We start from the raw sequence: 22,322 nt of genomic DNA on the forward strand, positions 1-22,322 counted from the left end.
AGGGCTTCTTCTTTGCTTTATGGGACTCCAGTGCAGCTTCTAGGAGTCTGATACGAACTGTCCTAGCAGAGCACTTCACAGCTGCACTTAATGTTTCCCATTCCTTTTGAAGGTAATTTGATGTCATCGTCTGATTCATGAGAAACTGTAACTATAAGTTAAGTCATCTCTGGCATTAGAAAGTCGCTTCCCTCCATTACCTGGCTGGTTTCTGGTTGTTCCCAGTCTCTCCTGCTTCACGTTATTCTTGAGTACTGCTGTCTTAGAAATTTTGAACCTGGAAGCAGCCTGCCTTGCAGTGTAGCGTGCATTATAGTCTCAGTTTTATACGTATGTATGTATATTTGCAGTCTGCTCCCATTAGTCTGTCCTTCCTTTTGGGTTGTAAGTTTCCTAGCGGCAGAGTAAAGGCTGTGTTTTTGTGATGTGGTCACCGCATAATAAGCCCAGAATATAAAATCAGGAGGTAGCGGATTGCACACAGCATCACATTTCCCTGGCAGAGAGCATAAACACAGCCTGTTCCTCGAGTCCATCTGAAATAGGAAATAAATTGAGCTTGTTTAAAATGCATGTAAAAGAAAAGTTTATTAACATATACAGGGGAGGCAGAGCATTGTACATGAGACAGCAGACTGCTTCCACATTGCTGATGCCCGAGCGAGGAGTGAAATACAGCAGCGAAGGCTTGCCCTGCCCATTTACAATAAAAAATACATCAGATATGTAAGATCCACTATATAAAAATGTCTCCTTTGGAATTCCTGCTACAAGCCACTGTGTCATTGCCCATTTACCAAGGAGAGAATATTTATATTAAATGCTGGCTTCTCTACAGGACAAATAAAAATGTTTAAGATAAAAAAAAGTCCAAGAGATGACGGCATCTGTCACAGGCTGACTTCAGCACCTGGCCCACCCTTCCATCAGACAGCCTTCAAGGAAAACAAACATGGCAAAACACTTTGGAGGTGATCCCTGTTTCATTAATCTTGTTCTTCTGTCGATCATTATTGAAACACGAGCGGGAGGAAGACAAAACAAAGCAGACAAACGTGAGAGAGGTGAAGACAGAGCTCGGGTTGGTCTTTAACAGTTTCCCGCTGGTGACCTCGTCTATTTCCAATCACTGTACTGGAAGTGATGCGGAAAATACCTGGACTGTCCAATCACTGAACCATGACCAGAGACGAATGCTGCACTTCTCAAGAGCATTAAGTACCAACACATAGTGCGCTACATGTCTAGGCAATACCAGAACCTGCAGGAGGGGGGCAGCGGTTAAGAATTTAGTCATACTGCCAGAAGATTGCTGTTTTGATCCTCAAACTCAGCTGCTGTTCCTGTACCCAGGATGCTTTGCTAAAGCCCTCCCATGGCTGTTTGACACTATAAAAGGGTAGAGTACATAAAAGTGTGTGTTCAGCATCTGCGCTAATGAGAGCATCTGGTCCGTGACAAATCTTCTGCCTCCTTTTTAAAGATTACTGTTTCATCATCGCATGGAATGTACCGGAAAACAAGCTGTGCCGAAAGAGTACGTGCATTTACGTGTTTTTACCATTTGCCCAAAATCTGTCCTTTGGCAAAGCTGCATGGAAGACTGATGCTCAAGCTTCCAAAGTTCCATACTGAGGAACCAAAACCAAGATTGAACTAGGAGAGATGACCTTCACTTTGCTGAGATCTTTATGGAAAAGGTTTTTCTCCAGTGGAGATGTTAGGTGCATCTCTGCTACCTGCCTATCAGAGATGCTCTTCAGCAAACATGGAAGCACAATCACAGCGTAAGACCCAGAGCAGCAGTTTAAGATGCTGAGATGTAATGACGCCATAGACATGGAAAGATGTGAATCCATGGATCGATCTTGATGGGAAGACGAAATTTGACCCTGAACACAAAGCCCAGCCACGAACTCGGTGGTACCAATAATATGAAGCTATCCCCCCTGTTACCGGGGAGACAACAGAGCAGTGTGGGTGGTATCACCTGTCAAACATTCTCTTTATTTTAATAAAAAAATGTATAGTTGTTTGTAGCATATTATAGGAAGGAAGGAGGACCATCAGCGTCACAGCACACATTTTGGTAATTCCCATTCCTGGCTACACTTCACTGTATCTTATTCTGGGAGCATTTGAGGACTTCAAGGGGAATTTAACTTCGATTGTGGCTGAGTAATAACTGCAGCAAAACTGTCCTGGAAGGTAAAATAGCTGCTCTGTGGATAGAAAAAGAATGAAAAAGACACTATCCCCATATTATATGCCACTGTATGATCAAGACTAACTCACATCTGTCGTTTTTCAGATTCACAGTTTATTTTTTAAATAATTTATTAAGCTGAAGAGATGATGAATTTCTTTGGATAAAGACAGGGGGATGTTTAGGTCAGTGGGTTAGGAACCTGTGTCCCATTCCAGAAGATTCTGCAAGAGCAGTCATACCACAAATGAATGTGAGGTAGGTGATGATAATTATTTCATTTGGTGATGCTGAATCCCACAATTCTCACATTAGAGTGGATGAAGCATGGCTGCCCTTATTCATATAGATACTGAGTGTTACAGGGCTCTGAATATGCCTCTTGATCTCTTCCTCACTAATTCACGGTGTTGCAGTCGTCAGCACTGCTACCTCCCACCTCTGGCACCAGTTTTTGAGTCTCCGCCATGGTTCCGTGTGTGTGGAGTTTGCATGGTCTCCCTGTTTGTTGCGGGGTTTTCTCTGGGCACTCAGATGTCCCCCCATAGTCCAAAAACATGCTGAGGTTAACTGGAGTTCCTAAATTGTGTGTATGGTGTGCCAGTGTGGCCTGCGATGGATTGACAAAAAAAAAAACCAAGCAAACAGCTCTATAAATTGAGTACAGGTGAAAGAGGAGAGGTGATTGTGATGATAAAGATTCATTGCCCATCTCAGAAAGGGTGTAGCTTGGTTGAAAAAGATGGATGATTAGAACTAGGAAGATAGAAGTGAATAAACAGGAAATTATTGAACGTGTACAGCCTCCCAGAAGAGAGTTCTAAAGAGCAGGCTAAAATGAGGGCGTTTATGGCTGTGAAATTTAAAGCAAAAACACTATCAGTATCTAAAAGTGTGGAAAATAAATTACATAGAATACAAAGAGAAGAAAAACTGATATATTACAATGAGAAAAAAACCTCTAAGCCCAGAAGAGTTTGCTGGTTTACTTCAGCTTCACCTGGTCAATCTTGCATCCATCCATCCATCCATCCATGTTCCACACACACAGAAACCTAATGACTTATTGTACAGCACGGAGATGGAAGGAACCATCTACTGCAATCTCAGGGCATCATGGAGAACATCCATCCACATGCAACTGAAAGCATGTAACCCGCTGAGAGCATGCGTGCAGCACACATGCATGGGAGGGGATACTCCAGCCCCCAGCCCCAGAGGTAACAATGCTACCCACTCCACTACATCACTGCCCCTGATTAAATAACATCACTTTTTAATTAAAAGATGTTCCTGCGTTATAAATGTGCTAGAAAAGTCCCCCAAGACCTGCCGGCATAAAGCTGTGGACCATCATTACTACTTAATTTAAGGAATAACTTTTATCTGATAATAAATAAACAGCACCACATACACTATGAATTGAGTGATAATAGTGCAGTGCATTGTTTAATGAGTCTTTGTATTTAGACTAAGCCATTTCAGTTTTGGTAAATGTCAGTGTTTAAGATTTAATGGGATACCTCACTACTTTTCAGGGTTTCTTACTGTACAACGTGGGCTGTGCTGTGAGTGTTGGTCCTTCTCATAGGTAGCTCTGCACATTTTTAAAGTCAGATTTAATTAACGGGAACCAGTTAGCAACGAAAGACAAAGCGCAGTTTGTACGGGTGACTACCCATCCTGCGTGTAATTATAACTCTAATTTCAGAACGCCATGACCTCTGACCTCTCCCCCATAGCCAATTACGCAGATGCATGCTCCATAAAGAGGTAAACACTCTCTGGGGCCCAGCGCAGCATTTTAATTTTGAAGCCTTTCACGATTACTTAATTATCTACGCCACGGGAAGTAGAAAGGCAGGGCCTGCGCCAGGCTGGCACCCATGTGCGAATGCGCCTTTTGTTTACCGGGTCAAACAGCTCCGTGGCCGCCGCTCTCGTCTTGTGTTTTTGGAGGACTGTTACCAGGGACCCAATGGGCAGATCTAGGGCTGTGAGATTCAGAAGCGAGTAGTAATTAGCATTTAGCAAATCGCCAAGAGCCCCCTTGAAAGATTCATAATGGGATCATTATTGTAATGGGAGAAATTACCCAGCATGAACGGCACCAGTGTACAAGAGGAGGCTAGAACTGTGCCGGATGTTACATATACGAATCTGGTGTGGTGTTATGATTTCACCTCTGCATGATGGCTGTATTGTGGGTGTTTCCCCGGCTAAGGGCCATTTGTCCATCAGTCGCGTGTGAAAAGTTGAAAAATTAGACAAATGAGATCCTACATCCATCCATCTTCTAACCACTTATCTTGGTCAGGGTCCTGGATGGGGGGCATTGGAGCCCATCCCATGCAGCACAAGCGAGCAGCTGCGGGACCCCCTTGACAAGATGCTAGTCCACTGCAGGGCATATGCACTTTGGGAGCTGGTGTGTGGGTCAATGACTTAGGACACTGTGCCTACGATCAGAAGGTCATCAGTTCAAATCCCTTGTTTAGCAGAGTAATGTCATCATTGGTACCCTGAACACGGACCTTAACCCCCATTTGCTCTAGGGACTGTCTGTTACGGTTAAAAAAAAATGCATATAGCTTTGATCTGCTAAATGAGCAAATATATATACGCACACATGATTATTATATACTAGAAGTGCATCAGTCAGCCACACTGCATGTTTTGGAACTGGGAGGAGAGAAAAGTGTCCAATGAGGACACAAACAGACCTGAATACCCAGGAAGGACACCCAAACTCCACATGCAGTGCAGCGCAGAGTACCCAGGAAAGACACGCAAACTCCACACGCAGTGAAGAGCAGAGTACCCAGGAAGGACACGCAAACTCCACACGCAGTGCAGAGCAGAGTACCCAGGAAGGACACGCAAACTCTACACACAGTGCAAAGTAGAGTACCCAGGAAGGACACGCAAACTGCACATGCAGTGCAGAGCAGAGTACCTAGGAAAGACACGCAAACTCCACACGCAGTGAAGAGCAGAGTACCCAGGAAGGACACGCAAACTCCACACGCAGTGCAGAGCAGAGTACCCAGGAAGGACACGCAAACTCTACACAGTGCAAAGTAGAGTACCCAGGAAGGACACGCAAACTGCACATGCAGTGCAGAGCAGAGTACCCAGGAAGGACACGCAAACTCTACACGCAGTGCAAAGCAGAGTACCCAGGAAGGACATGCAAACTCCACATACAGTGCAGAGTAGGGTACCCAGGAAGGACACACAAACCAGAGCAGAAGAACGCCAACTGCACTGAGATCTCCCCAGCTTAGGAAGTGATGAAGCTACTCAACACCAAAAAGTAACAAAAGAAAAGCTAACAGCTGAGTGAGAATGGCCCCTTTTGGTGTCTGGGACAGAGAAAGTAACCTTAATTACTGACTTTAATTATTTGACTGTTGGCTGCTGCTCCTGGATCAGATAACCCACTACACTCGTCAGTCTGCGTACTAAGTGGGATAATTAGAAAACACACCAGCTCCATGGCAACGAGATCTCAATCAATAATGAAACTATTTGCAAGTGTGAGTTTAATGAAGCTGGGCTTAGGAAAAATAAAATTGCAGGAGAAGGATCAGAGACTTGGGAAGTACACGCATTCCTTCAGATTCAGGAACATCACAACACAATATTTTACAAATGATTATATTCCTTGTGACCCTGACCAGGATAATCGTTAGAAAGATGGATGGATGGATGGATGGAAGAACAGAAATGTCTATGTTGTGCTTTATGATCTGTGACTCCTGCTCCTAACTTATCAAAGTGCTGTGACTTGCTGATTTCACTGTAAATTCATTGCTTTAATAGTCTGAGTTTCCTCAGGAAAGGCTGGTTTTCAGTCAGACTCAATGATCAAAGTCTGTTGATCGTATAAAAATTTCTCACTGCAGCTACTTGCTGAGTATCTTTTGTGAATTTTTAAGATCCTGTCTTGCAAATAGAACATTTTGTTTGTGGCATTTCTGATATATTACACAGATTTTGTTTGATATTACAACATTTTTCTTTCATTTATTTAGTTTTTATTGAATAACTAAAACAACACAAAAGAAAAACATTTTGCAGGGTTTTAAAGTGAAAATTATAATCAATGTGCAGCCTGCTTGCTAATTGTTTTTAGCTTTAATTTTAATGAGTATTTCAGCTGAACACTATTTTATGGATAAAGTGGCAACAGGATGGGTGGAACATGACAAATGATAGTGACATTTATTTGGCTTGTTGAAATCAGTCTGTGTATCCATCTCTGCAACGCACCTATGAATATTTCAGAATCGCTCGTTTAAGCCCTTACCATAGTGAGTGTCCCTCTCTAGTGCTAGCATTTTATGTTGGTATTTTTCATATAAATGTGTCTGGCAGTGCTGTTTGAAGCACGCCGCCACCCCCCGCCTTGTCTGAAGCTAAAATAAACAGCTAGTGAGCCCATGGATGTAAATTTCAGGATTTGCAGCAGGTATTTCTCAGGAGAGACCTCACGGTTCATTTGGCAGATTGCCATATCTGGAACGCTCTGCTGGAGCTGCTTTTTACTGCTGGAGTAGTAAATAAGCAAACAGTTACATCCACTGTGGGGGCAAATGCTTGTTGCGTTAGACAGCCTATTGGGCTTGAATATGTGAGTAAGTGACTTTTAGAGACCCCACCAGATGTTGCCTGTAACTAGTATATACATTTGGCATCCTGTCCTGGGTGTCCCCTGCCCTGTGCCCTGTGATGGACCGGCATCCCATCCAGTGTGTCCCTTGCCCTGTGCCCTGGGATGGACTGGCATCCTGTCCAGGATGTCCCTTGTTTTGTGCCCTTTGCTGGATTGGAGTCCTGTTCAGGGTGTCCCTTGTTTTCTGCACTGTGATGGACTGGGTGTTCCCTGGCTGGTGTCCTGTTTCAGTGCTTATGTCAGATGGATGGATGGATGACTGTCATTTGTATCTCTCATTATACTGGAGTTAATGTATTTATTCAGGTCTTTTTCATGGTTGGCAAGTTCAAGTTCATCATGCAAAATTTACTTTCAAGAGACAGAGGCTGTTCATTCTCACTCCATCACTGAAACCTTGTTTGTTTGTGATGAAAACAGCAGATGTTTGATGTACCACATCTGATCTGCCAGTATCCAAATCCAACCTACTTCCAAAACCTCATCAGAAGTTTACCTGCGCAAAACCTATATTGAGTTGTGGTCCATCCCTTAACGCTGTGATAACATAGTGCACAGCGCTGCTTTGTATTTGTGCAGAACAAGAGATCAACAGTGGGGGATGCTCTGAACTGCCTGCTATATGTTCCTTTGGTATCCAGGATGAATTGAAAATTGGCTGCATCTCTGTTCAGTCAGGAAGAAAATATGTGTCTTAGCAATGAATCATTCAACACATTCAGGATAGAGATGTAAAGAGCACCTATACTTTGTGTGAGTGTGTATGTGTGTAAATAAATAAACAAATAAATTTATTTATTTATACCCCCCCCCACACACACAGGTTTGTAATTATATCTTTGTGGGGAGTCTCCATTCAGTTCTATGGGGAAAAATCCCAACATGATGACCTTAACTCCCACCCAGCCCTAACCTTAACCATAAGTACTAAATTTGAGACATTTTAGTTATTTGATTCACACACACACATTCACACCCCAACTCACACACCAACTCTCTCTCTCTCTCTCACACACACACACACAACCAGTCAATGGTTTGGACATTCCAAGCCTCCTACAAAGGAGAGTGATAGTGTTGTATCACATGACCTGGCCACCTGACCTAAATGCACTAGAAATGGTTTGGGAGGACTCTGACCAGAGAGTGAAGGAAAAGCAGCCAATAAGTACTCAGCATATATGTGTGACCCCCTTCAGGACAACTGGAATAGCATCCCAGGAGGTCGCCTCATGAAACTGGCATAGAGGAGACAGTAGGGTCAGCCAGTCCCTGGCCAATTGGGGTTAAGGGCCTTGTTCAAGGGCCCAGTGGTGACATCACTCTGCCGACCATGGAATTTGAACTGGCAACCTTGTCCAACCCACAGAGCTGCGCCCCCAACAAATTATATATTTTTGTTTAATACTTTTTTGTTCAGTACATAATTCTCTATATGTTATTTTATAGTTTTCATGTCGTTAGAATTATTTTAAAATGTAGAGATGTATTTTTTTTTATTTAAAACCAGAGGTGGAAAGTTCAGCTCCAGGAAGTCCAGATCAAGATTTTGTTTCAACCAAGTAGTTGAGTACTCTCTGACTGTGACTCTTTATGGTCAACTGATTGGTTGAAACAAAATCCTGGTGTGGATTTTTACTTTCTGGAGCTGACCATTCCATTCAGTTTACAACATTGTGTATTTTAGACGTATACAGTACAATGCAGGAGATCATAAGAGAGGGGGGGCACACGACTAACATTCTGCAGTCCAGGCTAGATGTCTGTAGTTAATGTCCTCTTCAGTGCTGGGGCCTGTACTACGAAGCGGGGTTACTCGTTTATCATCAACTTGTCGGATTTAAGGTAGTCTGGGCAAAATGTAAGTGAATGAATATGAAGTCCATTTAAACTGTGGTACCTTAAATCCGACAAGTTACCCCCATAAGCCAGTAACCCTGCTTCGCAGTACAGGCCACAGGCTAGTTAGGTGGTTTGTTGGCTGGTTAGCTGCTGCAAAACTTAAAATAGGTGACCCAACTACATCACCACTTCAGAAGTTTCTCTTGCAAATTATAGATTGGAAAGGCCTGCCCATGTTCTTTAATTGCTATAAATAAGTGTTTAAATGTCTGTTAATTCTCTATTTGGAGGCTGTGCCCCCAACCGCCCCCAATACTGAACACCTTCTCATGTCCTTGGATATGGGGTGCTTACATGACACCCTGTACATTTTACTTGTTATTTAGAGCTGAATGTTTGGCACACATGAAGATATAGGACCATAAACTCTGTCCATTACTGGTTCTGCACCATCAACCTCTAGCCAAGTGCCCATTTATAAAGAAAACGTGTCTTTCAGTGACAGGAACATTTATCTATTTAAAAAAACTTAAGGGATTTTACAAGCGGTTTGTTTGAAAGTGTAGCTCACTGGAAATATGGTTTTGGAGGCAGAAAGAGTGCTGCTGACCCCCAGATGTGATGGCTGCTCCTCCAGACCGCCTCTCTGACCTCAGGTACATGGGGAACTTTCTTGAAAATCAGCCGAGCATTTTAGCTGCATCTTATAACTCTCTGTGTTCTTTCAGAATTATGACGTTCAGTACTTATGACAAGAAGCTATTTGGGGGCTTCATTCAGGCTGCCAAAGAACATTGTTTTACAGATGGGGGGGGGGGGGCAGAGTCAGTCTCCTAGTTAATTTCAGGGTAAGATTCCCCTTGTGGACAGACAGGTGATGGCAAGCGAGACAAATAATTCAAACTGTCAGTATATAGGATTCATGCATCCATCTTCAGGACTCCATATGGGAGATGATTGCAACTGCGCAGATGGGTTGCAAGTTCCCCTAACCACTTCACTCTCTGTGTTAGACACATAAACGCCTTCAAAATGAATAGCCTGGGAAAAAAATTGTGATATTGCGTTTTCCACAAAGCCTGTGGTCACTGCTGGATCTGTGAGGTAAGGAGAGCAGGAGCTGATGGGCACGTGGTCTCCAGTGGTATGAAGAAGCTGAAGAACCATCTGGTGGAGGGTGTAAATACAGCAGCCAATGTGAAGTGATCAGCTAAAACCATGGGAACGTGGCTGCTTGATTAAATGACTCGTCATGGTAACGAGGGCCAATATGACACGCTCACTGACAAATGTGAGATACTGTTCTCGGGAATTCAAACAGGATCACTCTGAAACCTGGTCGTTCTGATGACCTCAAAGCATGGAAAAATACAGACTGAGAAGCAGTCTACAATAAATAAGCCTGCCAGAGTATGTGGGTCTCGTGTGATGATGAAGGCTCATCTCTGGGTAGACACATGCTAAGTATAGTTATTTATCATGTATGGCTTTAGTCCACACAGTATGTTGGAGCTCACCTCAGTGAACGAGAGAGAGGGTTGCTTCCTTTTGACTTCAACTCAGGGGATGGGCTCTGACTGCTGTTGCACAAAACATCAGATCAGAGTATCTGGCCTGGAGACCTTAGGTGGGGTGCTATAAGGTGGGGACTCCATTGTTTTTAATCTAATCTAATCTAATCACATCACATCAATCAAATCACTTTTATTGTCACATCATTAGAACAAGTGAGTGAAAGTCTTGGGTCTAGAGTTCCCCATCAGCAGTGCAATACACTAAATAAATACAAAATGTACATAAAACTGTACAACAACACATGCTATACAACTGTACCCGGGGACTTTAACGGTTATATGGGTAGGTAGGGTGTGACTGGGAATAGCCTATCTAGTCTTATCCTGACTGGTTTGTTCATGACAAACACCATGTTTGAACATCATAAAGGTGTTCATAAGTGCACCTGGAACCAGAATTCCCTAGGCCATAGATCAATGATCAATTTTGTAGTCATATCATCAGATCTGCAACCACGTGCAGAGGCTCCTGTCTGGGAGATCCTTAACTTGCACCTCTGATAGAACATCTCATACATTCCAATGGAGGATGGAAACATTGATCCCCAATAGACCTGTGTACTATGCCTCCATTGCTGAGGCGGCTGTGCAGGGCTATAGGTAAAAACTTGTGGAGGCCTTTTGTGGTGGCCATCCCCCAACCTAGTGGTCACCAGCAGTAAAGGGAGCTGTGAGGATAAAGACGGAGGCTGTCTTAGCTTAGTTAGCTTTTGGGACTCCAAAGGTACCTGACAGGTTCCTGTAGGCCAAAAGGAATGTGGTTTTGGCTGTTGTTGAAGCAAAAATTCAAGTGGGGGTGGATTTTGGTGAGGCCATGAAAAAAGACTTTCGGTCAACTGGCTCAGGAGGGAACAGCAGAGCTGTGCTGTTTACAACAAGGATGTAGTGCTGTTGACCTTAATTGGGGATGTACTCAGGTGCTAGAAGGAGTATTTCGACCTCCTGAATCCCACTGACGTGCTTTTCTTGGATGAAATAGATTCGAAAGACTTGGAGTGGGACTTGCCCATTACTAAGGCTGAGGTCACTCAGATAGTTAAAAAAATCTTCAGTGTTAAAGCTGGGTGTGGAAGAGATTTTCCCTGTGTTCCTGAAAGCTCTGGATGTTTTTGGGCTGTCTTGGATGACGAACCTCGTTACATTGTGTGGAGATCAGGGACAGTGCCTTTGGATTGGTAAATGGGGGTGGTGGTCCATTCTTTAAGAAACATGTTCCAACTTCAGAGGATCAAACTCCTTAGCCTCCCTGTGAAGGTCTATGTTGGGGAATTGGAGAGGAGGATCCATCTCTTGGTTGAACCTCAGATGCAGGAGGATCAATGCAGATTCTGTCCTGGTCATGGAACACTGGTCCAGATCTTTGCCCTCAAAAGGGTACTGGAGTGTTTATGGGAGTTTTTCCAACCAGTGTTTTGTGGAATTCAGCTCCTTTGGTGGGTGGTGTGGGGTGCTTTGGGAGAATGGTGTTCCGGGCTGTTGTCATGGGCCATTAGGTCACTATATAACCAATGCAAGAGTGTGGTTCACATTGCTGGCAATAAGACTTGTTCCTGATGGGTGTTGGACTCTGCCAGGACTGCCCTTTGTCACAGATTCTATTAATAATTTTCAGCAATAGAGGTAGAGTGGGGAGCTCAGACACTTGGGAAGGGCAGAAAGTAGAGCCATTGCTTCTCCACATCAAAAGTAGCCAGTAGAGGTACTTTGGGCATTTGACTTTGCTGCCTCATGGATACCATCCTGAGGAAGTACTTTGGGTATATCCAACTCTTGAGGAGACTCCAGGGCAGACCCAGGACATGCTGGAGATATTATACCTCTCAGTTGGCCTGGGAAGACCCTTAGTGTCTTCCAGGTGGAGCTTGAGGAGGTGGTTGGGAAGAGGTATATCTGGGCATCTCTACTTAGACTGCTGCCCTGTGACCTGGACACAGATAAGCGGGGGAGGATGGAAGGATGGATGAATAGCTTTAGACAGGACAGGATACAGAGCAGGCATCCTGATTTAGAGTAAAAATATCATCCAAGCAGAAATGGCAAGTATTCAAGCTCCACAAACAGCTGAGGCAGAAACTGAAAGGTGAGCCTCCATGCTATTCATTTCGACACCATGGGGCTAAAACTGAGCTAAATAAGTTCATATTAGCAGTAGCTCTTGTATCTAACTTAGCAGTGTAATGTTTTGTCCTCTAAGCTACTTGACCATCCTCTGCTCATGGACAGTTAATAAGTCTATGTGGGGGAGAAGTGACTGAATCCCCAGTGGACAGAGACACATCTGTGCTTGTCTGGACTCATTAAGCTCTGACATTGTAAATGGGTCACAGTAACTGAGTGTTTTTGGCTCCTTTAAGTGTTTTTTCTGTCATCACAGTTCAGAGATTATTTTGACAGTCCCTGGACCTGACGCCTGAAATCTCCTAATAACTTTTGAACCCCACCACTATAAGAAAAATGAGACAGAGCCAATTCTGCACAATTCTGATTGGTCACTTCAAGGCTCCAGGTCAAAGCCATATCTCCATCAAAATCACTCGCTCTCTCCACACAGACCTGCCCAGGGGGATTGTGGGTAATGTTTGCTCCTCTCCCTCCTCACATCACAGCACTTAAGCAGCCTAGCTACCATTTTATCTTTGATAACAGCACAGTAATTTCACCCTCCGTTGTCTTGTGGACTCGCCAGACGGCGCTGCTGCGACCACCCCCTCCCGGATTAAAAAGCGGGACGAGCTGAAACAGCCACATCAGTCAAAAGAGGAACAGAGAAACTTCAGATGAGCTAGGGAATTTATTTTTTCAATAAAAAGATTCAAAATAAAAAAACTACACACAACAATAACAGTGGAGGAGCTGCGTGATTTCATTTATCTCCATAGTTCTGCAATGGATCACATTGTGAGTCTGTGACCCACCATAACAGGTGTTTGAAATATGTCTGTAGTCTCTTTTGGTTTAATTTTCTCCTCAGAGACAAAGGTCTGTTCTTTGGGCAAATGGATGTGGTCACGTAACGAGGGGTGCATGTCAAACAGCTGCTGGTTCCCTCTCTTCTTAACACAAACAACCCCACCTCAGTGTGGGTACTGTGTAGGAAAGAGGTGCCAGTCTCTCTAATATGCTTGCAGATGCTTATAAGAGTGTCCTGTCATATCACAGAATATTTTTGAGTATAATTCTTAACTTTTGAAATACTTAGGCAAAGTGTTAAAAAAATCTTGTTTTTCAATATATGTGTAGTAACAAATAAATTATGCTGGTTTTTCTACATTTATTCCACAGTAACTATATTGTTATACTAACAATTTCAAAATAAATATGGATAAATACTTTTCTTGAATACTTCGTAATCGCTGGGATTAATTATGCGGATGTGTCAGGAGAGCAGGAGCATCTGCATCTACTTTGTGTGATTACCTAATGAATATTGTAACACTACCCCTTTAGATAATCACCTTGTTACCTTAATAGATACATCTGATTGGCTTCTGATCAAGACCCAGTCTAGCTAATACCATTACCTACATATAATAGAATTATAAAAACAAGTATTTTTAAATTTACCCTTTTATTCTGACATGTTCAGCATTGTGGCCGACTGTAAAATGTGTGTAGCGTTAAATATGGCTGCCCTCTGCATTGGTGAGGTGACCAGTGACTACTGCGTGAAAGGCCGTCTAATCAAGGCGACCCAGACTGTGACGACCCTCCCCAGTTCAGCACTGCAGCGTATATGGGTGCAGGTTTGTGAAAACAGCTGCTCTGCGGATCATGCAGCTCTCCATTAGAGTGTCAAGTTGTGAGCATGGTGAACGGAATTAACATTGATCTGTGGTTTAATCACACCATTAGATGCGACTGAGAGGTGGGGGTTCAAATAAGAATGTTTGCTGAGAGTGTGACAAATCGCAGGTATTTTTGAAATTGGTATGCGGAGTGCACCTCACAGAGCATGCCTCATAGAGCAGTGTTTCTTAACCCTGTCACTGACACTGTCATAGAGTATATCTTGAAGGGTCTACCTCACAGAGCATACCTCATAGAGTATATATTGCAGGGTCTACCTCACAGAGCATACCTCATACAGTATACCTCTCAAAGTGAGCCTTGCATACTATATCTCTTCATGTACCTTTCACGTAAGGTAAGGAGCCGGCACTGATTACATTGCCGCACCCACCACACAACAAACCACCTCTGGGATGAGAAACTGAGTGCAGCCATATAATGGGTGATACCTCAGCACCACACTAGTCCGAATGGACCAGTGTGAGCTTTTTTCCAGTGGTTGGAGTGCCAATCTTTCCACCAACCTGAAAGTTATTCCCTGTAAATTGGAGGACCTCCTTATAGGGCTAGATGTAGATTAAGGTCATACCCAGGACAAAAAAATTGCAGATTAAGGGCCTTGCTCAATGGTCCAATGGAGATGAATCACTCTGGGCATTCATGGGATTTGAACAAGCAACCTTCCAGTTACTGCCACAGATCCATAGCCTCAGAGCCATTGCTCCTCGGAACCTTTCAGAATGCACTTAAATTTCAGAGTCCATGCTCATTTCTCTCCCTAAATCCTGTGGTCCCTGTAAACCTAAAATGCAGCCTTCCTGTAACTCACACACATACACATGCACGTACAAATGCATGCACAAAGACATGGAAAAGCACACATACGCATGTAAAACAATGCCATTCAAGCGTTTCCCTCCATCAGGTGAGCCCTTGCAGGAAATTCCTCAGGCGTGATGATTTATTATCTTGGTTTGCTGCAGTGGTCAGGTGCTGCTGCAGCAAGGTGATTGTCACAAGTGCAGTTTGCTGGTGATAATTACTGAAATCACCAGGACTCTCTTACATTCAGGCACCTTACATTATTTACAACCTTGAAGTCAACCAGCTTGAAGACACTCTCTCTGATGCTGTTCCTTTGATCGGGTGTAATAAGGGGAAGGTAAGGGAAGCTGTACAGCTATGCAGTGACCCTATGCACCATGGTTACCAAGGTACTGTAAAGCTTACAGCTGAATATTAACAGTTCAAATGGGGTGGGGATCACGTTTGACACTAAGCCAGAGTGACACAGAGGAAGCACAGAGAAATAACTGTGTATGAATAGCAGGAATACATCGTCATTCATTTTAGTCTAATCTTATATGGAGTTCATAAAGATATATTCCATTGGGTACCAGTATGGTTCCCCACATACTACAGATAATGGTATATTTCAGTGGGTTGTGCTATGGTTTCCCCAAAATACTGAAAATGGTATATTCCAGTCGGTGCCACTTTGGTTCCCCCACTAATGCCAATAAAGGTATATTCTAAACGGTGCCATGGGGATTCCTCCCATACTGCTTATAATGGTATATTCCAGTGTGTAGAATTACAGCCCCCCCAATTGCTGATAATGATATACTCCACTGGGTATCTTTAAGATTCCCTCCATGCCATCCAGGACGTCTCCATCCCGTGGGATTTCAAGTGAATGGTTGCCTCACCTCCCCCAGATGCCACGTGTCAGAATTAAAGTACATGGAAAATCCAGTTCATTAGTCATACACAAACTTAAATGGTCCCTCTCCAGACGTAATATGGCTGTACAAAACCATACACTAAATTAAATGACCTGCTTGATCACACAGAAATAAAAGTACTTCTACTGCAGAACAGAGGATAAATTTAAGAACACTGCAACTCACACCATTAGTTACTTAGTGAGCTCAAAGTCTGTCCTTACTTACACAATGAACCTGGAGATATAGCGACCACACGGCAGGGTCGGACTGGGAGGCTTGTTTAGTCTAGGAATCCTGACTCTGAGTCGTGTCCTGGGGGATTGGCAGTTCTAATGATATTATACAGAATAAAAAATAAAACATTTCTCTTAGTTAATAATGAGTCAAACTGCATTTAAGAAAAACTATACATAGGAGAATTAAGTTGTATAGATTTAATTGGGAGCAGGCCTTACTGCTGAAGGCCTCGATGGCAGGGTGAACTGTGAAACAGGGGTCTGATTTCCCTGCACGGGGAAGGTGCTGGTAGCTCTGCACATTCATGCCTCGACAGAGACGTTTCAGTAAGTCGATAGGCTCAGTCATTGTCCAACATCATTCATCAGGGGAAGGCTCTGGTGCAAAAGTATCTGTGTTTGTGTGGTTGCCTGACTGTGCTACTTAATACCTCAGCTGGATAGAGTAGCAGTTGCCTGCGGTGCAGGCAAGACGGACCAAGGAGTGATCCAGGATGCACATATGCCATTTCTCCCCTGATTCTCCCTTATGATAGCAACTTCATACGTCATGCTTTTTGATCTGTGTACATCCAGTGTTCCAACAGCCTGGAGAACAATACGTGTACAAGTAACCTATACTTGTTCAAGTAACACTTTCTATGAAGGTCTCATTTATAATGCATTATAGACACCTTCATAATGCATTACAAAGCCTCTATAATGCATGAATTATAGTCGGTATAAGGATTAATACAGGCCTCAGTTCTCACTAAACAATAAATCAACCACAGTAGCTTGCTGTAAATGTAGACAGTATGGTTTACCATAAAAAGGCAGGAACAAAAAATTATGTGGTACCTTGGACGGAGCATAACGCTCCCCTTCCATGACGTCATAAGTGGGTGGGGCGTATCCTTTATGCTGATTGGTCGAGGGGTTCTCCCCGTATATCATACATGCTTATGCCACGTGTTGCCGATAGGGGGCCATGTGGTTTGGGAGATAAGGGTTGGCGCTAAACTTACAGGTATTCATGTGTTCTTTTTAATTACGTCTTTAACTAATAATAATAAAACATATAGCGGGATGAATGTAAGCTAACGCATTCGCATCGGGGTTTCGTCCAGTCGTTGCCACGGGTTGTTAGGAGTAGGCACAAGCGCCTCCGCGTATTTTAAAAGAAAGCACCAAAATGTTTTAAAGAAAAACTTTAGTTGTTATTATTATTATTTTAAAAAAGAAAAGCAGGCGGAATTTCAAACATGTCCGAACGAAATTGAAGAGCAAATGCTAGTTTAAACAAGTACAAGCGAAACCAATTAACATACAGCATATGTTTAATACGTAGTATTAAAAGAAGAAAACACTTAAACTCATTACATTTAACCAACATGTTTAAATTAAAACTTTAGTGGTATTTACCAGTGGTAGGTAGAAAAAGGCATTTAACAGCAAACTTTTAGGAGGAATAACACACCAAGTCGCCCGCTGACCTGTTCTAAAAATAGTATAACTCACCAGTGAGCAGCGTCTAAAATTTAATTTTATCCTGTTGCTATTCTTTTTTAGTCACATTTGCATTTATATAGATTTGAAAATGACAATATCTAAAAAAAAACATGTTTTTATACATGAACTTTACATGAGTTTAGGGAGGCGTTTCAAACTGGTAGCCCTTCGTATCGCTCAGTACCCGTGAAGTAACTCTCAGTTTCCAAAACTAAGGTTGGTGACCCCTGATCTAGCATTATATGAACTAGCAACTGTCTCTCGGGGGAGCAACCCCGGATAGGAACTATTAAGCAGCATTTAGTAACAAGCATCAAAAACACATTTTTTAAAACTTTAGCAGAATAAAGCCTTACTTATTTCCTAAGTTTTTTCAGTAAATGTTTGTTCACGCTCAAGGGCACAAATACACACAAGTCAGGGGTGATGGGAGGACCCCTGAAATGAAATTCGTAGCATTTCAAGATGCATACATCGTAAAAAAACACTCACCGACTAGACACTTATTCCTTTTAAAATGGTTAAAGGGTCCTTTTTTAAATAAAAGGACAACGTGTGTCCCCGTTGGTGTCACCATTTTAATGGGATGTCTGCGCGAGTGCGCATGCGCAAGATCGGAGGCATCTCGTACAATCATTTCGACCGCGTTGTTCAAACATAGCAGCCGCATGTGGCCGAGCTCAGGGCTTTGCTCATGTTGCCTTTTAGCTACTGTCGGACATAAAGGTTATTCCTCCTAAAAGTTTGCTGTTTAAATGCTTTCTTTAACCTAACAACTTAATAAAACACCGGTAAATACCGCTAAGGTTTTTCTTTAAACATGTTTGTTAAATGTAATGAGTTTAAGTGTTTTCTTTTAAAACGCCGTGCTGTATGTTAATTGGTTTCGCTTGTGCTTGTTTAAACTCAGCATTTGCTCTTCTGTTTCGTTAGGGCATGTTACTTTGTACTTGTTTAAATTCCGCCTGCTTTTCTTTTTTTAAAAAAAATAATAACTTAAGTTTTTCTTCTTTAAAACATTTTGATGCTTTTTCTTTTAAAATACGCAAGGTGCCGGGGACGCTTGTGTCTATTAACAGCACACGGCTGCGGATGGAACCCCGCTGGACGTGTATGCGCTATCTTACATTCATCCTGTTATGTTTTATTAATCCTTAAAAAATGTAATGTATTTTTATTCTATTAAAGTTTAATGGCAACACATCTCCCAAACCATACCCCCTATCAAAAGCACGTTGCATAAGCATGTATGATATATGGAGATAACCCCTGGACCAATCAACATAAGGGACACGCCCCCTCCCGCTTGTGACGTCATAGAAGGGGGCACTAAGCTCCGCCCAAGGTACCACATAATATTTTTCTGCACGGTGAACTGATTGGGCAGTACCAGGAAATGAGAATCTGGGCGCGTAGACATGCGAGGTACTGACAATGCAGACAGGTGGTACTGTATGGATTGTGTTGTGAAAATGTCATGAAACGATATGTTGTACAAGTCGGGCACTGTGATAAAATATGCTGTGAGGTGTAATGCTGTGCATGCACAGATGTGCAAGGTGCAAATCGGAGGTGGTGCAGACTGGGTAGTGACAGCGTGCATTTACATTTAAAAAGATAATTGGTCAAATGCGTCCCAAACCACCTCTACAAGTAGTTTGAATGGTCTGATCATAGTGCATCTAGGTCGTTTACACTTGTGATCCGATCGCCCAAGACGCATTTTAAAACAAAGTGTAACATAATTTTATGACACAATTTAGTCTTCCATATCTTACTTTATTGGAACATAATATAGGCAAAGTACAGCAAAAGTGAAATGACAGTAGTAGTTTTCCTTTTATACATGAAGCAAATTATACATTTGTGTTTCATATTTGCCATGCATTTGTAATAAAATGAAACCTGTTTCAAACAAAGCTAGCTATGAATCAAATCAAAATCAAATGATAGATATGAATGTGCCCTCACTTTACTTGTCGCAGACAATGAAATGCATTATGGCACACTATAACCAGTCTTCATGCTTTTCTATATCAAAAAGCAGCAAGATATTTATAAAGTTTTATAATGTTTTATTTAGAATTGGTAAAATGAGCTGTTGTGTTGATAGAGCTTATGAAGTATTATAATGAACACTATAATGCCTTATGAATGTCAGCATAAGATGCTTAATGCTTTATTAATTCTTGTACTGACTGTAATAATGCATTACAGTTATTTTGTAATGCATTATGAAGGAGTCTATCATGCAATATAAATGGGAGATTCATAGAAAGTGTTACCCTTATCCATTCTTAGACTCTTTGCACTACCTGTCACCTTACTGCTAATTACACAAACTGTATAGTTCTGACTGTTGTTTAATGTCTGTCTTTTGTTTTTATTATTTTGTCCCCTGTTTCACAGTCTAGGCAACCAAACATTTGACTGCACATATTATAACTGTGCATGTGAAAAATAAAACTGTGTTAATAAAACTGTGTCATGCAGTATCCAAACACGACGCTGATTCTCCCTGAAGCGACTCCATGTTTCTGGGCTTCCTCTGTGACCCAGGAGTCTGTGTTTACTTAATCAGCGATAATGACGTGAATTAATTTCTCTAAATGATCAGCGTTGCGCTGGCGGAAGACGTACGCAGTAGCTAAACAAATTGTTTGAGGTGCGGTGTGATGAATTCTTCCCATGGAATGCCGCCCACGCGTTTGGATCAGGAAACACCGGTTGATGAATTAGTGCAAGCAGGGCCAGCTTGCTGCTGCTTCTAGGCCAGGATGGGATATAAGAGATTTCGTCCCAAATCGGTTCAACAGCAGCACCTGTAATAATCTTCACTGTCCAGGCTTTAATTTTGGCTCTAGTATGATTCTGGGGGCATATGTCATTCACGCATACCAGGACTTATGGATGGTGTCACTATATGCTTAACATCCAAGTATCGCTTATTCCTATGGTTATGATGCATAATACAGCACCAGGTGGCAGAAGGCAGCTGAATAATCACCTGCTGCATGACTGAGGCATGTGAAAGGCATTGTAAAACAACTGCTTCATTGCTGATATTGTGATTCAGAACATGAGCCAAGTGGCCTCTCTGAATCATCATATACAATGATCATTATTTTCTTGCTTAATTTTAAATACCTAACATGTAATGATGTAATCAAACTCAAAGAAGCGACAGGGTAATTGAAGACTACCCAAGAATTTCTTGAACATCACATTTGGGAGGGCCATTCCCATTGCTTATACTTTGAGGTCAGTATCTCATGGTGTAAGTAAATTTGTTCTCGATGCTTGGTCCATGTCCTACCACCCCCCGCGGCTAGACTTTGTGAAGCTATTATTCCCCTTATCCTTCTTCACTACCCCAGGGAATATCTGTCCAAAACACTCCATCCACTGACCTGAAAATTCTACAGTTGATCCGTTTTCTGTGTTCATGGTCTCACAGGTAAATATCGACTAAACTGTACACCGTGACAGTTCACAGCAGTGATACAGAACAACTTTATGGCAACTCTATGGTTGCATTACTGTATGCTTCAGTTGTTCATGGTGAGTATAATATCTCACGATAAAGGTCTATCCCATCTTCCTTGTCACCTTCCTTTGTGTGTCGTTCATTTTTCTCATTTCTGTTCAGGATTTCACAGTGAACTCATTACTAATGATGTATTCACATGTACTCATTACTGCAGAGATATGTATTGGTGCTCATTACCGATGAGATGTTTACTGGTAGAAAAACCTGTGGGGTGCACCCAAGTTTGATGATTCTCTTAGGAGGAAAGTGCAACCATCTTGGTGAGGTACTCTATCTCTGCTGTAGGGCTGAAATTCTCTCCAGGACCAGATGTGTCAGCCTGGCTTTGTATCATGCAGCCAGGTACGGAGTATAGAGGTGCGTTTTTCCTGCTTCTGAGGCCTAAGTCAGTCTAGTTACTTTGGGTCCTCCCACCCGCTCAGATGTTTCAAAAACTAAATAAATAGTTAGCGAGTAAAGTCAGATGACCATAGCTAGTTAGTTGTTTAGCAGAACATGCTGCTTTAACATCTCCCAAATAAGGTATATGTTTAGTTAATATTTAGTGTAGTGGCTGCTTGTACCCATGGAAATGCATAGGTTGAGTGATGGTAAACGCTGCTGCTGTCGGTGTCAGCAGGCAAAGCATAAAGAGAAACAAAACAAAGGCCAGGAAGACTGAGAACCCCGACTGGGATTCACCTACTCCATAAGAGTAACTTATACCCCAGTCATACTCCAGGCTAAATACGTCATTAATATTATTAATACCGCTTTAATGTAATAGCTAGTGTATTGCATGCATTAATTCAGTACTAATGGAGTAGCATATTATGCACATTCATTCTTCCTTACCTGAGTAACATATTACCTGCATTAATGCTGCAGTAATGAAGTAACGTATTACCTACATTAATACACACACCTGGGAGATTTCGAAGACAGAGACAAAGTCGGGAAAAACCACACACTTAAAATGCTTAATTCCAGGTAATTTTTATCCAAATTCTTTTTAAATTGTACTAATATATATCAGTTAAAAAACAAATCTGTGCTGAGAGGACCCCTTATGTTCATTGTCAGTGTTAGATAAATCCCTTTGTTCTTCATAGCTAAAAACAACTAATGTTTTTTTTCAAGCCTCATTAAGTACACAGAGGAACTAGATGTATGCAAAGAGTTCAGGAAAATAATCACACAAGAAAAAGTGGGAAAATGTTCAATATGAATTTTAATTAAGGCCTGTAATT

At 42.2% G+C, this 22,322-nt stretch overlaps 1 long non-coding RNA gene across 1 annotated transcript; it reads left to right on the forward strand.

Annotated features, from left to right (window-relative positions):
• Nucleotides 1-18,872: 18,872 nt before the first annotated feature.
• Nucleotides 18,873-21,435, forward strand: LOC125744607 (uncharacterized). The gene is made up of 3 exons (XR_007398456.1): nucleotides 18,873-18,968; nucleotides 21,001-21,104; nucleotides 21,379-21,435. It is a non-coding gene; the product is annotated as an uncharacterized LOC125744607 (long non-coding RNA).
• Nucleotides 21,436-22,322: the final 887 nt, after the last annotated feature.

This window comes from Brienomyrus brachyistius, chromosome 6 (genome assembly GCF_023856365.1).
Source record: "Brienomyrus brachyistius isolate T26 chromosome 6, BBRACH_0.4, whole genome shotgun sequence".
In the NCBI taxonomy this organism is placed as follows: Eukaryota; Metazoa; Chordata; class Actinopteri; order Osteoglossiformes; family Mormyridae; genus Brienomyrus; species Brienomyrus brachyistius.